The sequence below is a fragment of the Suricata suricatta genome, chromosome 13, assembly GCF_006229205.1.
Source record: "Suricata suricatta isolate VVHF042 chromosome 13, meerkat_22Aug2017_6uvM2_HiC, whole genome shotgun sequence".
Lineage (NCBI taxonomy): Eukaryota > Metazoa > Chordata > Mammalia > Carnivora > Herpestidae > Suricata > Suricata suricatta.
In genome coordinates, this window is record NC_043712.1 from 31392108 (window position 1) to 31414286 (window position 22179).

Below are 22179 nucleotides of genomic sequence, written 5' to 3' on the forward strand. Positions count from 1 at the left end.
GTTTGGTGTTAGAGTCGAAGTATAACCTCCAAAACCATATTTAAAATTCTGACTGGGGCCCAGGGAGAGAGAAGATGAAATGAGTGGGGCACTGATAGATGAGTAGGTCCACAGGCAGGTGAGGCAGGTGAGAGGGGGCTGTGTGGGGAAGAGGAAATGAGGCATTTAAGGCAGCAGGAAGAGCATGTGTCATCAAACACAGTGCATGAGGGCATGGTGAATGTTCTCAGGTGGCTGGACTACAGGTTTTCTGAGGGCTGAGAAGGGAGGCAGACCTGTGGCCAGATTGCAGTGTGGAGTAGAGAGGAGAGGTCCACAGAATGCTTCCAGGATGTGAAAGCAGGCCCAGGCCCAGGGCTACGGCATGAAGAGGCCCACCACGGAAAGGGTCAGGCAGTGAGAGGACCAGACCTGCCTTTAGGACAGCCAGAGGGCATGGCAGTGTTGGGGAAGGTGGTCAGGAGGTCGGGTCTGATATGTAGAGGCAGATCTCTTTTAGAAGGTATTTAGAATTTTATTGTTTAAATTCCAAACTTGGGAATTTTTGAGTCATCTTTTTGTGACTGATATCTAACTTAATTCCACTGTGGTCAGAAAACATACCTTAAATGATTTCAATTCTTTGAGGTTCCTTAAGGCTTGCTTTATGATCTAGCATATGTCAAATTTAGTAACACTTTTCATGCACTTGAAAAGAGCATGTATTTCCTCTTCATCTGTGGTGTTGTATGAAGTCAATTAAGTTAAGTTTGTTAAGTGCATTATTTGGGGGCTTCTTTGTTCTTACTGATATTTTCCTGTTATTCGATTTGTTATTGTGAGAAATATGTTAAGAATTTTTTAATGATGCACATTTAGCTATTTCATTTTGTTCTGTAAAATTTTTGCTTCATATATTTTGAAACTATTATTGGAGGAATACAAATAGAAACTATGTTATCCTCCTGGTGAACTGAACCTTTTATTATTATCAAAAGTATCTCTGTTTCTGGCAATGGTTTTTATCTTAAATTTTACTTTGTCTGATGTTATATGGCTATATCAACTTTCTTTTGGTTAGTCTTCGTATGTATCTTTTTTATCCTTTTACTTTGAGTCTTTTCATGTCTCTATATTTAAGACTCATAAGCACCTCTAATTAGGTTTTATTTTTATTCCCCTTTCATTTTTTAAAATTTTTATTTATATATTTATTTTTATCTTTTATTTTTTATTTTTATTTTTTTGTTTGTTTTCTTCCATTGTCCATTTTCTGTCTTAGTTATGACTTGATCATTTTCTTTTTTGTTTTATAGTTTGTCAAGTTAGTTTTTATATAACACCCAGTTCTCATCTCCACAAGTGCCCTCCTCCATGCCCATCACCCTTCTTCCCCTCTCCCCCTCCCCCATCAGCCCTCAGTTTGTTCTCAGCATTCAAAAGTCTCTCATGGTTTACCTCCCTTCGTCTCCACAACTATTTTTTTTTCCTCTTCCCCTCCCCCATGGTCCTCTGTTAAGTTTTTCCTGTTAGACCTATGAGTGCAAACATATGGTATCTGTCCTTCTCTGCCTGACTTATTTCACTCAGCATGACACCCTCAAGGTCCATCCACTTTGCTACAAATGGCCAGATTTCATTCTTTCTCATTGCCATGTAGTATCCCATTGTATTGATAAACCACATCTTCTTGATCCATTCATCAGGTGATGGACATTTAGGCTCTTTCCATGTTTTGGCTATTGTTGACAGTGCTGCTATGGACATTGGGGTACATGTGCCCCTATGCATCAGCATTTCTGTATCCCTTGGGTAAATCCCTAGCAGTGCTATTGCTGGGTCATAAGGGAGTTCTATCGATAGTTTTCTGAGGAACCTCCACACTGTTTTCCAGAGTGGCTGCACCAGTTTACATTCCCACCAACAGTGTAGGAGGGTGCCCGTCTCTCCACACCCTCGCCAGCATCTATAGTCTCTTGATTTGTTCATTTTAGCCACTCTGACTGGCGTGAGGTGGTATCTCAGTGTGGTTTTGATTTGAATTTCTCTGATGATGAGTGACGCTGAGCATCGTTTCATGTGTCTGTTGGCCATCTGGATGTCTAACTAGGTTTTATATTTTGTTTTTATTCAGCTTGACAATCTTTGTCTTTTATTGGGACTATTTAGTATTTATGTAAATGATATATTTATATACTTTAGTATGCCTATAGTTTAATTTTTTTATTTTTCCCCCTTTTTTTGCTTCTTTCTTCCCTTTTGAACTAATAAAGTTCTTTTATTGTTACTAGTCCATTTTCCCTCTCTATTCACTTGTAGATATATATATACACACACATATATATGTGAACATATATATATATGTGTGTGTGTATATATATTATATATATATAATATATATATACCTTTTTTTTTTACTATGTCTTTAATGGCTAGCCCAACAATTAGAGCATGCAAACTTGAATTATTACTATCTAATATAAAGTAGTACTTTTATCACTTCACTGACAATGCTAGGGCCTTAAAACTTCAATTCTACTTATTCCCTCCCTCCCACCTATTTTGTGTTATTCTGCATATCTTTTAGACCACACAATGTAGTATTGTTGTTATACTCAATATTCATGTACATTTACCCACATTTTTACTTCTTCCATTGTTATTCATTCTTTTTCATATTTCAGTGTTTTGGAGGAACCATTTTCCTTCTGTCTAAGGAACCTGCTTTAGTATCTGTCAGTGTGGGCTTATTTGGGATTAATTCTTTCAGGGTCTTTTTGGTCTAAAAATCTTTTCACTGTCTTCATTTTTTAGGAAAAACACGTGGTTTTTTTTTTTTTTAATGTTTTATTTACTTTTGAGTGAGAGAGAGGCAGCATGAGCAGGGGAGGGGCAGAGAGAGAGGGACACACAGAATCAGAAGCAGGCTCCAGGCTCTGACCTAGCAGGGCTCAAACCCATGAACGGTGAGATCATGACCTGAGCCGAAGCCAGAAACTTAACTGGCTGAGCCACCCCAACACCCCATGGAAAAACATGTTTTTAACTGATTTTCAAACTTACAGGTATTTTCTCTTTTTAAGTTTATTTATTTATTTTGAGAGAAAGAGACTGAGAGTGTGAGCAGGAGAGGGCAGAGAGAGAGAGGGAGAGAGAGGAAATCCCAAGCAAGCTTCACAAGGCCAGTGTAGAGACCGACACGGAGCTCAAACCCATGAACCAGGAGATCATGACCTGAGCCAAAGTCAGGAGCCAGATACTTACCTGACTGAGCCACCCAGGGACCCCAGGGTGGCTATTTTCAACAGTAGTACAAAGAGATCCTGTACACCCACACCCAGATTCCCCACTTGTTCATATTTTGCCACTTTTACCTCTATTAATATATACTTTTTCCCTGAACCATTTGAGAGTATATTGTAGACAGGATCTCTCAATACTCTTCAATACTTCAGTGTATATTTCCTAACAAACAGACAAACCTTTCCTACAAACCCACAAAACAAATATCAAAATCTGTCGGCTCAATCAGTGATTTCTAATTGTTCTGATAACATCCTTTGTGAATCTGGGGTACAATCCAGGCTCACGTGTTGCATTTACTCACTTTGCCACTTCAGCCTGGAAGAGTTCTTTACTTTTTTCCTTGCCTTCCATGACATTGATATTTTGGAAACGTGTAATCCCATAACTTTGTACAAAGTCTCTCCATTTGGGTTCGTCTAATGTTTCCTGACAATCAGATTCAGGTTACGTGTGTTTGTCAGGAAAACCACAGGAGTAATTATGTGCTCCTTTCAGTGCATCGTGTCAGGTGCTGCGCAGTGTTCATTATGTGTGGTCATTGGGTTAAGACGGAGTCATGGGAGGTTATCCACTCTGAGGTTAATAACTGTTTTGTACTTAGCAATGAGTAAGTATTCTGTATTTATTAATAAGCATTTTTGAGCTGATGCTTGGGAAGTATATATCCCGTTTCCCATCAAACTTTCACCTATTAATTTTAGCATTTATTGACTTTGCCTGAATCAATTGTTGTGACAGTTGCCAAACAACAACTCTCTGATGTTACCATTTGTTGTATATTTATTAGCTGGTATTCTATTTTAAGGTGTATCTTTTCATTCTATCCCACCTTTTAAATTTACTAACTTTTTTTGTGTCAGTATGGATTTACAGAATTAGAATTTTATTTAATGGGTGATAATCTATGATAATCATTGCTTTAAATTTTTTTTATGTTTTCATTTATTATTGAGACAGAGAGAAACAGAGAATGAGTGGGGGAGGGGCAGAGAGAGACACAGAATCTGAAGCAGGCTCCAGGCTCTGATAATCATTACTTATTTTGATGCTCAGATTTTCCCTGACTCGGGTGAGCATGGGTATGGTGTTTGGGAGGCCAGAGACAGGTGGAAGGAGGGAGTCCTTTCAAGCTACCCTTATGTAATTTAGACATGTTCTCAAAATTTTAGAGCACTTCTTTACTTTCAAGAAGCACAAGATGTTCCTGGTTCATCTTATATTTTCATTGTCTCAGCCCTGGAATCCTCCATCTTTTCAAAAGGTTTTTGTTCCTTTTAATGGAAAATGGTATCTAACAAACCAAGATCTGGGTTACTAGGTGTGATCATTGCTCCAGGTATATCGTGGATCCTAGGCCTTCTGGGTAGAAAGAGCTAGGCAATGTTATCCATGTACACATTCCACATACCTACATAAACTGTGACTGCCTACATTAAAAACCATGAGTTTACACTCACACCTCTAGTTCCAACCCAGCACCCTTTCCATGCTTGGAACTCCTTTGACAATGAGAAATCTGGGTCCCATTATCCTCAATACATCCGCTTACTTATTTAAGGCCCCTGTATGTAACCACCACTTGGCCATATCGTGTCTTTGTATGAAATAGAAAACGCTGTCTCTTCTGAGTAAATCCCACCCTGCCCCAGAAAGCACAGCTTTCTGAGTCAGAGGCTGCCTTTGTGCAGAGAACAACATTCATAACCTGCAGCAGCCCTGTCAATTGCAGTCTATGCTTCGACGGTTCTTCCATAATTCTTCTTGTAGTATAATTAAACTTTGCGTGTGACACTGACAGAGATGGCACAAATAAAAAGCAGTTTGTGTCAAATAAGCCATTTCATTTTATTTTTGCCTAACTACAGTCTTGTGTGGCTTCTTCAAAGTTAATCATATTCTCAGGAATAGAAAGCTCAAGGAAAATTTGGATGTGTTACTCTGCTCTGCTAAGCCCTGGTGTTACTGCAGCTGGCACATGGCATGCATTCGGGCTCAGAAAGTTTAGGAAAGACAAAGTTAGAGGAAAAGCTCTGAAGGATAAAAGGCATAACAATAAAGTTGGGAAGATGTGACGTACAGGGAGGGAGAAAGAGCTAAAGATACCTGTCTGAGGACATACAGGAGGAAGTTGTGAGGGCCCTGGTTGGCCTCTAAAGAATTTTAAGGGGATTGTGTAATTCCTTAATTTCCTCCTTTTCTAATTTTCTGATAAGCACTGGAATAAGGAGGAAGACATTTTTTAATTGTCCATCTTTAATGTCATTGCCTTCATGAAAATGGTCTTCTGTGGCATGTCTATAGCCCGAGCTCCAAATCATGGTAGAAATTTGTGTATGAGCTGACACAAACTCGAGTCAGAGTGGAGAAGAAGGAAAGAGTCCTCTAGGGCTAGAGAGGGCACAGTGACAATAATAATAGTAGCTAACACGTATTGGGCACTTACTATGGGCCGAGTATTGTTCTACATGCTTCACACAGTGGTCCCTCATTTTAACTCACAACTGCCGGATGAGGAAGGCATTATTACTATTGTATAGATGAGGTAATAGACTCAGAAGTTGAGTAACTCGCCCAGGGTCAGATGCTTACTGAGTGGTCACACAGTCATTCTACAACCAGGAGGTGAACCTGGGTGGCTGGACCTTGTGGACTCAGTCAGTGTTCTGTGCCGCCTCTGATGGTGGGAAGTGGGTTTGAGGCCTCCTAATAGTAGCCTTTCCTTTAGGGATTCCTGATTGTCTAGAAGCAAAGTTGGTTTTCAGAGGCTGACCAAGCATAGGTAGAAGCAGGTAGTAGGTGGGTGTTTGCAATGGCAGAACCAGGCATAGAGATACGTGGGCACTTTTGAAAAGAAGAATCTCTATGGGGCGCCTGGATGGCTCAGCTGGTTGAGCATCCAACTTCGGCTCAGGTCATGATCTCACAGTTTGTGGGTTCGAACCCCGCATTGGACTCTGTGCTGACAGCTAGCTCAGAGCCTGGAGCCTGTCTTCGGCTTCTGTGTCTCCCTCTCTCTCTGACCCTCCTCTATTCACACTGTCTCTCTCTGAAAAATAAATAAAACATTTAAAAAATTATTAAAAATAATAATATAATAAAGACATAAAAAAATTAAATACCTTGCATTGGTTAGTGCCCACTGAGAATATTTTAAAAATTTCTCTTCCAATGTACTATGTCAGTTTCAGCAGGTCCAATTTATATTTCGGTAGTTATCTAAAGGAGCTGTGTGGAAATCTGGGTTAGCAGGCACCATATTCTTATTTATTCCAATAATGTCTAATCATCCTTTATAGAGTGGTACCTAAGCAGTTAGAGCTAGAGCAGGTGATAGCAGGCTCTAATCCCTTTCTAACAGACTCATGAAAATTTGAATTATTTCCTTAAAGTGATCAGTAGGATGGGGGCACCTGGGTGGCTCAGTCAGTTAAGCATTCAACTTCAGCTCTGGTCATGATCTTGTGGTTTGTGAGTTTGGGCTCCGCATTGGGCTCTGTGCTGACAGCTTGGAGTCTGCAGCCTGCTTTGGCTTCTGTGTCTCCTACTCTCTTTGCTCCTCTTCCACTCATTCATTCTCTCTCTCTCTCTCTCTCTCTCTCTCTCTCTCTCTCTCTCTCTCTCTCAAAAATAAACATTAAGAAAATTAGAAAAAATTTTTTAATGTTTATTTATTTTTGAGAGACAGAGCACGAGTGGGGGAGGGGCAGAGAGAAAAGGAGACACAGAATCTGAAGCAGGCTCCAGGCTCCGAGCTGTCAGCACAGAGCCCAATGCAGGGCTCGAACTCATGAATCGGGAGATCATGCCCTGAGACGAAGTCTGCTGTTTAACCAACTGAGCCACACAGGTACCTCCACCAATTTTTTAAAATACAAATAAGTGGTCAGTAGGATGGGCAACCTTAGTAGCTATGGTGAGCAGTAAAGTGAAACACTTTGTGAGAGTCTGATGTTATTGACATGTTGTGTCTCTCCTAAACATTGGCAGGTGAGTCTATGTCTGTGTGTGGTTGCTCCAGAACCAGAAGAAAGTGCCCAAGGGAAATTTCTATACCTCGTTCAGTTTATGAAGTACAGTGATCACATGATGAACCCAAACAACTGGGACAAAGAGATGAGTGAGGTAAGCAGTTCTACCTTCATGGAGATTGCAGTCTATTAAGTATGTGGGTGTCACAGGCAAAAAGTAGGGGAAAGGATGACTTTCCAAGGAGTTGCTCTAGAAAGACTGCCCTGTAATGCAATACAAGTACCCTGTAATTCTTGAGATTAATCTTCATTCAGCCCTCATCTTCATCTCCGCCATCATCCCCAACCCCATCACCACCACCATCATGAAAAGAATTGGCCATTTTTGAGACTTCTGATTTGCCAGCTCCTGCTTAAATTTCTGTGATTTCTTTATTTGATTTTTTAGTACCTGGGGATTTATCTCTCTTTTGAGGCTAGATATGTATTTTTTTATTGTCTACTTATATATTACCCAACATATATGTGTTGAGAGTGGAGAAAAATCTGCTAATTTCAGTTCAGTGTGCCATGCTGCTGGCAAATAGATAGTGATTGACTGCTAATGTGGTGGATACTGCTGTAGGTGTTAGGAATAAAGCAAACAAAAACCCTGGCTTTCACGAAGCTTCCACTCCTGTGGAAATCTACTCAGGACTTACCAGGTGCAGGGGACTATTCTAGACTTTAACTATATTAACTCATTCAACTGTCATAGCTACCCTGTGAGAGAGGTGTCATTATTATCTCCATTTAATAGATGAGGAAACTGAGACAGATGGAGGTTAAGTGACCCGCCCAAGGCACTCGGTAGTGAGCAGAGGAGCTAGGATGCAAACTCTGGCAGCTCAGATGCCCTGTCCCTGGTTTGACCACCACACCATATGGCCTTTCTGTATGCGAATCTATGCCTGGAGCATGGTGGGCTCTTGATAGTTATTTGCTGAATGATTAAATGAAATGAGTGAATGATCACACTGTCTTATATCATCTGCCATTACACACTATCACCTATCTTATAGCAGATTCTAAGCTCCTGAGGATAAGAACAGTGTCTTCTTTGACTTTATAGTGCCAAAAACAGGGCCAGCATAGAGTACCTGCTCAGTAAAATGTTGAACTCTGGAAATGAATGAACTGCCAGATGGTCCCTAGAATGACAGTGCTTTTCGACTTTAACATGCATGAGTCACCTGGGAGTTTAGGAAAATGGAGACTGCAGGTTTGAACCCTCAGGTCTCGGAATCTTTATTTTTAACAGGTGCCACAATGGTCTGCACCTCCCTCTGGCCACATTCTGTAGGGGCCGGCAGGGAATAACTAAGAGCCTCAGGGCACCAGGCATTGCTGGTCACAGAAGTCTTGGCAGTTTGGGTGTTTTGAAGCCACATTTAGTTTTATTTTATTATTTTATTTTTTAAATGTTTATTTATTTTTGAGAGACAGAGAGAGAGGGAGTCAGAATCCCAAGCAGGCTCTGGTTAGCACAGAGCCCAATGTGGGGCTTAAACTCACCAACTATGAGATCAGGACCTGAGCCAAAATCAAGAGGCAGTTGCTTAACTGATTGAACCATTCAGGTGCCCCTGAAGCTCCATCTTAGGGAAAACCCTGGAAACGCAGTAAGGAACAATTTGCTCCTCAGGGAACCCAAGGAAATTGCCTTTTATACATAGAATGACTCAGACCTACAGCTTCTCAAGGTCATTGTCTCGGATTTGATGTTCCACAGATTGTCATAAAAAGCTACATTCTGCCATCTACCATTGCTGAGCAAGGCACCTACAGGCTTATCTGAATATATCCCAGTTCCTGTTAGAACTGATGGTTAGAACAGCAGCATTAATTTTTGGAAGTCTTAGTTATAAGTGTTTACATGAAAGCACTTCAGACACCAGAAGTTAAGAAAGTAGAGGGCTATTATATAATAATATGGACATTGGGTAAAGAATCCTTTCTTTTAACTAGTCCCCAGTGTTCTTACTGCTAAATGAGAAGACTGGAGATGCCCTCCAGTCTTTCCATAATACTTGTAATAACATCTTTCATTTTTTGTGTGCCTACTGTGTACCAAGCAATAGTTGAAACTACTTTTATTATGTCTGGTAGCTATTTCTCAGAATAATGTGACAGTATGGTCATTATGCTCCCAGAGAGATGTGTTATTTGTTTATCTAATATATATTAATAGCTTGCTGCATGCCAGGCATCAGGATGGACACTGAGTACTTTGCCAGGCACTGGCAAAGTCTCAAAGTCTCAAAGTCTCAAAGCTAGGAAGTGGTAGGATGGGAATCAACCTCATGTATGTTAAACTGATGTATGGGCTGTTTCTTCTCCCTCTCCCACATTTCTCCTAAGATTCTACGTCTAAAAAGTATGTGTGAGGTCATTGACATTTTTTCTAATTTCTACACCAGTGATTCCCCTATTTGCACATTAGAATCACTTATTAAGGCTCTACTTCAAACCAATTAGATAATTATTTCTAGGGAAGGAGGAGGGGAATGGGGAGGCAGGAATCAATGTTTTGTTTTATTAATTTTCCAGGTGATTAAACTATGTTGCCAGAATCAAATGCCAAATCCTGTAGATTCTAATTTTTTAAATATTTCTAATTGTGGTAAAGTTCATATAATGTAAAATTTACCATCTTAACCATTTTTGAAGCATACAGCTTGGTAGTATTAAAGATATTCACACTGTTGTGCACCCCTGTGGTCCTCAGCAACCACAATTCTGTGGTTCTATTTTCTGTCTTTATAAATTTGCCGATTATTATTGTAGGTACCTGATATAAGTGGAACTGTACAGTATTTGTCTTTTTTTTGTGACTGGATTATTTAACTTACATTAATATTCTCCAGCTTCTTCCCTGTGTAGCATGTGTAAGAATTTATTTCCTTTCTGAGACTGAATAATACTACATTGTATGTATATTCCACATTTTATTTATCCATTCATTCATCAATGGATACTTCCAACTTGTGGCCATTGTGAATAATACTACTATGAACATAGGCATACAAATATCCGTTCAAAACCCTGATTTCAATTCTTTACATTACATACCCAGAAATGAAACTGCTGGAGCCTATGATAATTCTATTTTTAATTTTTTGGAGAACTGCCATGCTGTTTTCCACAGCAGCTGCACCATTTTATATTCCCAACAGTGCACAAGGGTTCCAATTTCTCCACATCCTCACCAACACTTGTTATTTTCTGTTTTTTGACAGTAGGCATCCTAATGGGTAGGATGTTGTAGATTACAAATTTTAAATCCAATTATATTTGTGTGTGAGAGTCTATTTTATTACATAGTTTTAGTTATTTGTCTGTGACTCTTTAAATAATTTCACTTTGATTTTGCATTGTTTTTCTTCCCTCATTTGGAGAATCTCTTCAGATTCTGAAGAATTCTGATCATTCTTCTCAGAATAATGGGGACAGGGCTGGTGTTGAGGAGGTATTGGAAAGCATCTCTCCTTTCAAGTGCTTATGGTTTCTGGCTGGAAGCTTGCTTACAATCTTGCTGGATTCGTGTCCTGGTTCAGGTCATACATGCTCCTCTCTTGTGGCTTACTAATTTGCTCAAGGCCTTGAAGGATGGAGATTGCTAAATACATACTGTGGCCAAGGGAAGAATGAGAAGGAATTTCATGTAGAAAGTCTAAGTGAACCATGGAGCTGGGAATGGAAATGATGTTTGGGGAAGAAGACTGGTTTGATTTGAACTAAATTTCATGTTGGAAAAAGGTGGGAAAGAATGTCACATCTATCAAAGCCAGATTTGGGAGGAATTTGAAAGTCAGGTTCAGAATTGTTGGGTGGGTTGTAGGCCTGTACATCAGGGCAGTGCACGGCAGGCCATCAGCAGTGTCTGCATTGGTGGAATAGGGAAGAGATGCTCTTCCAGGCGAGCAGGCCTCTGGACAGGAACACCTTCTCAGACATTAGACTGGAAAGGTGAATCTAAAATTTATCTGTAAGTGAGAAACTGTAAGCTTTAGAGACATACGGAATATGGGCACTCTGAGAGGGAGAAGAAGCTTCTTTCAAAACAATGCAATGTTCTGAAGATGAAGCAGTTATCTCTTCAAAAGAGATTATAGTTGTGGGGAAAACAGAGCGCCAATATTGGTATTAGTTAGAGTTACATTTGATTGTAATGGATAGAAAAACCCAAAATAACAATCACTTAAACCAGACAGAAGTTTCCATTTCTATCACTAAAAGCCTAGAAATGAGCAGAGCACAATTCAGATAATTGGCCAGGGTTCCTATGGTCACATTGCCCAGACCCACTCATCCCCCTGCCTTCCTTGCCCTGTCCTTTTTTCATGGACAATCCAGGCTTTATCCCTTTATGGGTTCCCACCATCAGCCAGGAGTAATTGCCATTGTACATCTGCCATGTGTCTTTGACATGCTCATCACTCAGCCCCTCCTGCTCCAGCCTGGGCCTCAGCTCTCCCTTTTGGACTTTTACCACAACCTCCTCAAATGGTCTTCCAATCTTTTGTCTAACCCACCCTTTTCATGGCTGCCAAATTAGCCTTTCCAGAGAGGGCATCACTTCTGACTCACAGGCCTCTGATGATTTCTCCTATAGCCTCGAAAATGGTTAGAACTCTTCAGCCTGACATTCAAGGCTCTCAGTAAGTTAACTAAAATCTTGCCACCTAAAGCAATTGCTTGATTTCATTTTAACATACCCATTTTAATCTCATCTAATTTTCAAAGCACTTTAAGGGAGATGACTTTTAGATAAATTTCTCTTCAGGAGAGTTAACGACCAGCAGAAACCACTTTAGTTGAAATGTTATCACATTCAAGGCCAACAGCAAGCTTACTGCATTCTACCATTTCAAATGTAGTCCAGTTTTGTCTTATTAAATCAAGACTCAAGGATCTATGAGTTTTTGGATTCTCTGTTGGACCCACAGCCAGAGTTAGAAGTTTGATCTGACACCCAGAAACAGGCCTGGCTGAGGTAACTATGCTGGGAAAGAGATCTGACCTTCCCCCTTTGTTCACAGGAGTGGGTAAAGGATAGGCAATGGGAAGGGTGTAGTGTTCTTTGGGAGCAATCCCTTGGACCTAACTTAAAATGGGTATGGATTAAATTTAACTCTAACACCCGCTTTCACATGACGTTGGCATTTTGCTTGATCTCTCTGGCCTCGGTGGCCTCACCCATGAAATGGAGACTAATCACAGAATTCCCCACTTTCCCTGGGTTGTTATCAAGACCAAAGGTGCTAGACTTGAAACACTTTCTAGCTATGTCTAAGCTGTGGGAATTGTAATACCTCTTGCATATTTGTTTTCTGGAGCTGCTGTAACAAAGTACTACAGAACTGGGTGGCTTATAACAATAGAAATTTACTGTCTCGCACTTCTGGAGGCTAGAAATCCAAAATCAAGGTGTCCACAGACCCGTATTCTCTCCAAAGGCTCTAAAGAGGAGTCTTTCCTTGCCTCTTCCTAGCTTCCAGTGTTTGCCAGCAACCCTTAGTGTTCCTTGGCTTATAGATGCATCACTCCAGTCTCTGCCTCGCTGGTCAAAGATGTTCTCTTAGCATGTCTGTCTCTCAGTTTTCTCTTCTTATAAGGACACCAGCCCCTGCATCATGGCCCTCCCCAACCTAGTGTGACTTCATCTTAACTAATTACATCTACAAAAGTCCAATTTTGTGAGGATGTGATTTCACAGAGGCTACCACCTTATTAAGACTGTATAAGAACTAATTTAGATCCCACAGGCTAAAGGCTTAGCACGAACTGCTAGAGAAAGTGCAGTGATTGGGTTGAACCCTTCGCTCTTCCTCCTTCACAAGCCTCTGTTCCCTCCCTCTACCTCGGCTTCACAGACTTGGGCTATCATCTGCTAGATTCTTTTCTCCCTGGACATGAAGTGATCTGGTGACAATGAAGCTAAAATGCTCTTCTATAGGAGAAAGGTGTATTTACTTTTTAAAGAAGAGAATAAGAGGAGATGCTGATAAAGCGTCTCATTAAAATAACCATGGAATGAAAAATTGGAGAAGTATTAAGGGTCAGGCTGGCCTGTGCAAAAATATTTCTGGGCCTCTAACAACTGAACGTGCAACTAAGTTCATATTTAACAAACACATGAGCTGGCATCCTCTTGTATCAGTATTCTGTGTGGTGAAGGTGGAGAATGTTTTCCAGATGGGTAGAAGGAGCGATCTGGGGCATGGAAATTGACTCAAGGAGACCCAGAAGGAAGGCAACACAAGAGGGAGGGGTGGAAAGGACACCAGATACACCAGGTTCCAGAACTGGCTCTGCCTCAGACTCCATGTTTGATTTGGGCATGTCCCTTCCATTTTCTGAGCCATGGTTATCAAATGAAGGGTTAGGTCCTAAGAGCTCTGAGACCACAGCCCCAGAAGGAGCTTAGAAAGGGAGAAGGAATACAGGGAGCCATAAGAGAGCCCTTCTCTAGGGCTTAAGGAAAGTTACCTGCCTCTCATACCACTTATAAAAATTGGACATTCACGGTAAGATGCTGCATGATAAATAAATATCTCTCATCTATTTTTCACATATGATCTTTGGAACAACTCTGTAAATTAGGTGAATTAGGTGTTTGCATTCCTTTTTGCAGATGAGGAAGCTGAGGTTTGAAGCGGGGTGCTTTGGCTGCAAGCAGTATTGTTTCTAATATACCACAATGGCAGCTGCCTCTTAGATCAGCGTCAGCTCACTCTGGGAGTGGAGGTGACATTCCGGACTCTACGTCACCCAAAACAATACCAGTCGCTATGCATGCTCTGTGACTAGCTTCTGGTGGTGGGTGATTCAGACCTTGTGGAGGAAGGAGGTCATGACTAGGGTGTGGTTCAGCCACATATATTTGTCCAGTACCTACTACCTTGTGCCAGGCACTGCTGTCCCCATCCTCCTGGAGTTCAAGTCTCTAGGGAAGAAAGGCGCTTATCCAATAAGTTCTGGAGTTTAATGCAACAAGCACAAGTGTGAGATCGCCTGCAGAGGCAGAGTCCTGGGGATGGGGGGAGGGCAGAGAGGTAGGGACCAGACACTGTGGGGAGCCAGGGAAGGCCTTCCCTGAGGAGGTGAGCCTGAAGCTGACACCCGTCTGAGGAAAGGAGGGAGTGCTGGGGCTGGTACTGAGGCTGGACCCAAGGGTTACAGGAACGCTGAGAAGAAGACCAAAATAAAGGTTCTGTTTTACTTCCTTTGTTGTAACTCTAAGTTCCTCAAAGGGCACCTTGAAAAAAAAAGAAAATGGTTTCACAAGTTGTTATGTTTTACCTCCTTGCCCCCAAAGCTGGACTGAGTAGAAGAAGTTTAATGTGCAAATTTTAAAAATTTTATTTAAATTCAAGTTCGTTAACATACAGTGTAGTCTTGATTTCAGGAGTAGAATCCAGTGAATCATCTCTTACATATAACACCCAGTGCTCACACCAAAAGGTGCCCTCCTTAATGCCCATCCCCCACCCCCTCCCCTCCAACAACCCTCTGTTCTCGATATTTAAGAATCTCTTATGGTTTGCCTCGCTTTATGTTTTTTTATTTTTCTTTTTCTTCCCTGTGTTCATCTGTTGTTTCTTAAATTCCACACATGAGTGAAATCATGATATTTGTCTTTTCTCTGACTTATTTCATTTAGCATAATACCCTCTAGTTCCATCCACACTGGTGCAAATGGCAAGATTTCATTTTTTTGATCACTGAGTAATATCCCATTTTATATATATGCCACATCTTCTTTATCTATTCATCAGTTGATGGACATTTGTGCTCTTTCCATAATTTGGCTATTTTGCTGTATGACTTTTAATGCACTGTGTGTTAATTAACTCACTGTGTATTACGTGTAAAATGCATTTAATGTAAAATGAAGGCTTCAGAATCAACTGGTCCTTTGAATTGATTCCAGGCCTTTCTGAGGCACATCCACTTGCAATGGTCCTCAGAGGCTTAGGACTCGGCCCTTCTCGCACCTTAGGCACCGTGTGGGGATCGCTGAGTTGTTAAGGCTTGTGTGTTGGAGTGGGTAAACAGTAACCCACTGCCGTTCTCTTCCCTCCCTGCTCACACCCTGCCTGGACTTCTCACAGATGTGAAGTCCACTCCCTATGGCTCTTTCTCCTTCTTTGTCAAGGCCACCTCAGGAAATCATGGTATAGACAGGCACTAAAAACATAATCTGAAAAATCTTACTTTTCTCAGTGCTTTTCTTTATGAATTCATTGCCACAGTTTCTTCACTTGTGACATGGGGATGACAAAGCCTACTTCCTGAGGTTAGCCCTTTGAATTTTCTAGATTTTGCATTTTAAAGATAGCAACAGGGCTCAGAAAATTAGGTAGTATAGTTACTCAGCTAATAGCCACAATCAGGAATGCACCCAGGTCTGTCCCTAAATCCAGTGCTCTTTCCTTTTCTTTTTTTTTTTTTTAATTTTTAATGTTTTTTATTTATTTTTGAGAGACAGAGGGAGACAGCATGAGCAGGGGAGGGTCAGAGAGAGAGGGAGACACAGAATCCGAAACAGGCTCCAGGCTCTAAGCTGCCAGCACAGAGCCCGACTCGGGGCTTGAACCCACGAATCGCGAGATCATGACCTGAGCCGAAGCCGGATGCTTAACCGACTGAGCCACCCACGTGCCTCAATCCAGTGCTCTTTCCACCAGCAAAGCTTCAACCCATGAGCCAGGGCTTATCAGTGTGCCACCAGTGGGCCCTCAGTATGCCAAAATGCCAAACCCCTGGGGTGACGGAGGAAGATAAAAGATTCAGAAACCCTGCACATCGGGCACAATGATAATAAAAAACCCCAAACCCTCAGATGTGCTAGTTTTGCTATTATTGACATCACTGGTCATAACTTTAATTTTTTCTACTGTTTTTGTGCCAAGTCATTGATCAGATGTAGAATTCCCTATTAGAACATTGGCCTGGGAGTATCACTCGCTTTGCATACTAAATAACAAAGGCTGTGTCTGTGGCACAGTCAGATCTCTACTTCCCTTTGTGCTGGGCAGCAGAAGATCATGTTTCCCTGATAACCCCAGACCCATGAAGTCTCTGTGAAGTCACACTGACCTCGATTATGACATGGTCTCAAGCAGTCCCGCCATCTCTTTTATTTCCATAGACAGCCCTGATTCCACATTTATCAGGAATGGCCACTTGGTTTCTGCTGTCCTTCTGTGGACTCATTCTGTTTCATGGGCTTTTTAGGCCACACTCTTTGTAGTTAGAAAACATGGGTAAATGAATAGGTATATTCTTTTTTTTTTTCCTTCACTGTTAAAAAAAAAAAGGGAAGGATAGGAGATCTTTAAGTATTTTGAAAGAGACAGTTAATCAATACACATTATTCTCCAAACATTCTAGGAAATTCAAGGAAATTATAAAGTACCTCCTAAAGACCTCTTCAGATATCTGTATGCCTGCCCTTCAGAAGGAAAGTTTCCTCTTGGCACATAAAGAAGTCAAATTAGGCCCAGAAGAGACGATCCTTGTTGGAGCGTGAATGTCAAAGACACAATCTTCAGCAAAATAGCTTTCTCTCTCAGCATGCTCTGGAGAGAATAACTTTGGTTATTGGTAGTGCCTGCGCAGAGCACAGTGAGAGAGGTTGGGGATCATAAGAACATATACTTGTATGAGATCTGAATGTCTCACTGAGGATTTTCACTTATTCCATCTTTGGTAATGACAGTGCACTTCAGGATGCGTGAGGGTTTGCACAAAGGACAGCACCCAGTGTCTCACAAGACAGAGAAAAGAGCCTTTATCAAGGCTTAGTGGTGCCTGCTTGAAGACACCTCCTTCCTTAGACATTGGTCGGTCTCCTCTGCCAACCTTAGAGGACCTGGTAAGCCTCAGGGGGCAGGATGTTGTTTCCAGCTTGAGGAAAGGGCCCTGGAAGGACATTTTTCTGGTGACCAGCTTTCATAGCTGAGAGGTTTCAAAAGAACTAAAGAAGCAGTCCCTAGGAACTGAAACCCCAAGAGTTTCACAATCATTAAACAAGTTAAAGTGCACCTTTTCTGTGGGTGAGTCCCATGATGCCAACTCAGGCTGGGCCAGGAAGCCAGAGTCTCCTTTTGGAGACCCACCCAGGGCCTGAGAAGAAGCTGCCTCTCTCATGGCCTCCTGGGTGTCAGAGGCAGCAACCCCCAGAGCTCCCTGTCATAGCCATTGTGAATGGCCAGCTTCAATATCTCTGTTTATCAGTTCTAGAGATTCTGTTGTATCCATTCGCGTGCCAGGAACTGACTCAGGTTCAGCTCACCTACCTCTGGGGGATATGCAGGGACATAAGATTCAGTTGCAACATGGTAGGGAGGTATTGTTGTTTATGATGGTTCTATAGGAGAGGAAAGACTTTTCATTACCTCCTTAGGTTCTGTGGCTGGGTCTGAGAATTAAGCTGGCATAGGCCAGATCAGTAAGTGAAAATGATACACATTTTATTTAATATTTTTACATAAACACAAGAGACTTCATAGGAAAATGAAGACCCTAAGAAGCATTTAGGACCTTTATTTAATGAAGAATGATAAATGTGTGGAAAAATAACAAGACAAAGGAAAAGGTGTTTAAGTTTCTAAGGTATTAAGCTGTGGGAAAGTGATTAGGAAATTTGTGAGGGAAACTAATGGAAGATGAGGATTATTTTAGTAGGTTTGTTGTATAGATCCATTTTGGTGTCAGCTCCCCTGGTGGTAAGAATCTTCTCTTCCTGGTGCAGTGAGGTCACCTTTCTCAAGGGAATTTTTTTAAAGTTTCTATTTACTTATTTTTTTGAAAGAAGGAGAGAGAGAGAGTGGCAGAGAGAGCCAGAGAGAGAATCCCAAGCAGCCTCCATGCTCAGCACAGAGCCTGACGCAGGGCTTGATCTCAAGGTCATGAGATCATGACCTGAGCCAAAATCAAGAGTCAGAGGCTTAACCAATTGAGCAACCCAGGCACCACCTCAAAAGAAATTTTATAACCTGTTGTTAGTTGGAAAGAGGAAGTCAGAGAGCCCCTCCCACATCAACTGTTTCTCAAGTGCCTTCAGCTCAAAATAATCAATATACCAAAGTGGCATATTTTGTGTTCTGAATGCTTTCAGTTCACATCTCCATTTTTCTGTTTTCTATCCATATAATGCTGGGCCAGTTACTTAACCCCTGTGTGCTTCTGTTTTCTCACCTGTAAAATAGGGGTAATCTCTCATTTCTAAAATAATATAAATGATGCAACACACGCACATTGTTTAGCACAAGGCCTAGCATGGAGTAGGCCCTCAATAAATGATAAACGGAGTAGACCTTTGGTAAAAGCAATAGATGAAAAATATGTCAACAAAACAAGAAACAGAAGCAGAAGTTTCTTTGGTCATTACTTAAGGCAAGGCCCAACTTCTTGGGTTTATGCCTGTTAGTGAGACCATTATCCAATCACGGAGCTCCTTGGTGAAATCAGATCCAAGAGAACTGGGCTTGGGGAATGCTCCTCTGAGTTCAGGGCACCTCTGTGATCCCCACAAGGTTCCTTTCAGGCCCCATGAGTGTTGGAGGTATAGGCACCTCAATCCTGGCCATGTCCAAGTGTACTGGGATCTTCGCATACTATAGTCACCTCCTCATTCCTCAGCTCCAGGCAGAACACCTTGGTTGATACATGGCCCTCTCTACACCCTTAATTATACCATTCACCACACTGGATACGTAGGCCCCCAATTGAAAGACAGCTCTGGTCTCCTGATGGGCTCAAGGATGCATCAGATAGCTTCTCAAAGCATCTACGATGGACTAGTTTAATTTAAATGATGGAGATACGTTGATAAATGAAAAAGACCAGTGAATGCCCTTGCAGGACTTATATTCCAGTGGGGAGATGGAAAATAAACACGATATGCTTTGGGGGCACCTGGGTGGCTCAGTCGGTTAAGTGTCCTGCTTTGGCTCAGGTCATGATCTCATGGTTCGTGGATTCAAGCCCCGCGTCGGGCTCTGTGCTGACAGCTAGCTCAGAGCCTGGAGCCTGCCTCAGATTCTGTGTCTCCCTCTCTCTCTGACCATCCCTGCTTGCGCTGTCTCTCTCTCTGTCTCTCAAAAATAAATAAAAAACATAGTAAAAAAATCACGATGTGCTTTGAAGGCAGAGTGACAGTACTGTGGGCTCCACTGGATACTGATGGCGAGTGAGTGGAACGGAAGAGTCGAAGATGACACCCACTCTTTTGATCTGAGCCACTGGATGAATGTAGTTGCTATTTGCTGAAATAAGAGGAAGTGGTACAGAGCAGGCTGGAGAGATTAGAAACCAAGGGTCACATTTGAGAACAGTCAGACATCTGGATTAGTCGCTGTGTGGCCTTTTGCATGTAAGAGTGCTTGGAAGACCAGTAGAAGGCCTTGATTTCCTGTCAGGGATGCAGCAAACACAGATATCACAGAACTGAAACCTTGGAGTGGGGGGTTGGGGGGGTTGGGGGTGCCTACAGAAGGCACCTGATTGTTTATTCTTAGGAGAGGCACAGAGAGAGTGTGACTGAGGCTGGGGCCACTTCAAAGTTAGACTGCATTAGTGATGAATAAGATTTGAGCACACAGAGACATTCAACCCCATATTGGGATTTGAATTTTTGTGGAAAAAGAAAACTTGGACTCATATACGGTTTTACAATTTAATAAGCACTGTCAAATCTGTCATATTTAGCCTGTGAGGTAGGAATTATTATCTTCATTTTGGAGCTGAGGAAACAGAAGTTCAGGGACTTGCCCAAGGTCATACAATGAACAGGTGAGGGAATCCTCAAATCCAGGTTTTCTAAATCTAAAATCATTTTCATTTTATGCTGTTGTTTCCATTTTATCATGGTTATTTTAGAGTAGTCCCATATTAATTCTGCCAGTAGTAAAATAATAATAGTACCAAAAATGGGTGTAAAAATGTCCTCCGCTTTCCTTGTTGACCGCAAATGACCCCCGGGCTTGGTGCCCTCCCCCAGGCATTCCACCCTAACGGGGGGGGGGGGGGGGGGACTGGGGCTTTGCTGACAGCTTTGCTTCCTTGGCAACCAAATGGCTAATGAGCTTCACCCCCAACTCTCTCTTAACAAATTCTTTTTTATCAATGGTTCATTTGCATTGAAAGAGGTTTACATGCCAAGCAATATTTTGGGGAACATTTTACAACTCCTGTTGCTAAAGTTCTGAGAGAAGCTGTTTCAAAAAGGCCCCCAAACCCGTTCCCCACATTGGATCATTTCAGAACACAATGAGAAGACAGGAGTTTTTCAGTGAGCGTAGAGTCATTCCTGGAAAGTATTGTTTAGTCTTGATCGAGACCACATCTGGATGAAAAATAAAAATTGAGATGCATTGGGGTGTTAATAAAATGAGTCAAAAGCCAGCTTTCCTGTCCTCCAACACTGTGCGTGTTTGCCTGCGCGTCACCCAAACCTGCTTTGGGTCTCATCTCAATCACACCAGTATATGAGGGAGTAGGCAGGGCACTGGAGCTGAAGAAAGAAAATTGGGGTGCTATTCTGGACTTTGGCATTTCCAGATGTGTGACCTCATCTAGCCTCAGCTTCCTTATCTGTGAAATGGACATGCTTATGCCTACACAGCTACCCAAGACGTTTAAAAAGAATAAATAAAGGAAAGTTTGAACTAGGCAGGGTCATGTTGTGTTTATCTTTGCATCTCCAGTGCCAAAACCAGGCACATAGTAGGGACTGGGTACATCTTTTTTGAATACTTTATGAATGAGTACAATACAGGTAGTTCTATAGCTCTAGCACCTATTATTTGTATAGCTCTATTCACATTTGCCAATTCCCTCTGGTACTTGAGCAAATTTGCCATTCCTAGAAATGAGGGCACATCACCCAGAAAAAATATTTACTGAGAGCATAAAACATACTGTACTAGGTGTAAATAATTTTTTCCCCAGTTAGTCCAAATGGTGAATAACCCGAGCTTTTGTTCTATTTGGAGCACCTGTTTGTAATCCATGTCATAAATATTTTCATGACTATTGCTTAGTAGTCAATGAGTTTCTTTGTTGGCACAGAATTTAAGATATTTCCCTAATAAGGATACCCAGTGTTAAAGCAATGAATTTCTATAGCTATGCAGTTCAGAGAGTTACCTAGGAGATGAAAAGCTAATCTGTCTGGAATTTCTGCCCTTGAGACCAGAGATACTATAAATTTGCTCGGGAGGAAAATAATCATGGTAAGCATCTTAATTTCTTCCATCTCGTATCCAAGCAGATGTCGCTGTGTTTTAGCCTGGAATTCATCATCTCTCTGATACATCAACATTGACATATTACATCTTCATCTCTTATTATAGAAAATGGAAATGAAACCAGAATGTGAGCATGTTGAATGAATTGGACTCCCCAGAGATTTGGGGGAGAAGAAAACCTCCCACTCGCCTTTGACTTTTGGATTTCTTGTTTCCTTCATGTTTGGATTGCACTTTGAGAAGTCCATCTGGAAGTTCACTTTTTATATTTTGCAAATGCAAGTCAAGCTTATTATCAAAAGACAAACCTTACAGGAAGCAAAACAGTGGATGGGGGTGGGGGGATGTCAGGATGTCAGAGAATCACCTTAAAAATCCAATGATGGTATTTAAGGTTCAACTCCAGAGATTAAACTCCATTTATTTCTGGGCTTGACTTTGCCAGTCTGCCGTTTGGGGTGAATGCATGGATATGTTTAGTTGCTTGCTTCTATCTATTAAGCTCTCTGTTTAGGGCATGAGTTTGGGTAGGTGTCAACACCTGCAAATGTCATCAATCCTGTAACACCTTTGTGGCACTGAGTTATCAAAGTAGCACCACACAGTCTGCCTGAGACTTCAGTCAC

General features: G+C 41.6%; 1 long non-coding RNA gene across 1 annotated transcript in view; it reads left to right on the forward strand.

The window, feature by feature from the left end:
- LOC115276735 overlaps positions 1–21908 on the forward strand; it is a 35047-nt gene extending 13139 nt beyond the window's left edge. The window contains exons 2-3 of the long non-coding RNA XR_003902067.1: positions 7273–7407; positions 21659–21908. This is a non-coding gene — a long non-coding RNA (uncharacterized LOC115276735). The remainder of the gene's footprint in view (positions 1–7272; positions 7408–21658) is intronic.
- The last annotated feature ends 271 nt before the right edge of the window (positions 21909–22179 follow it).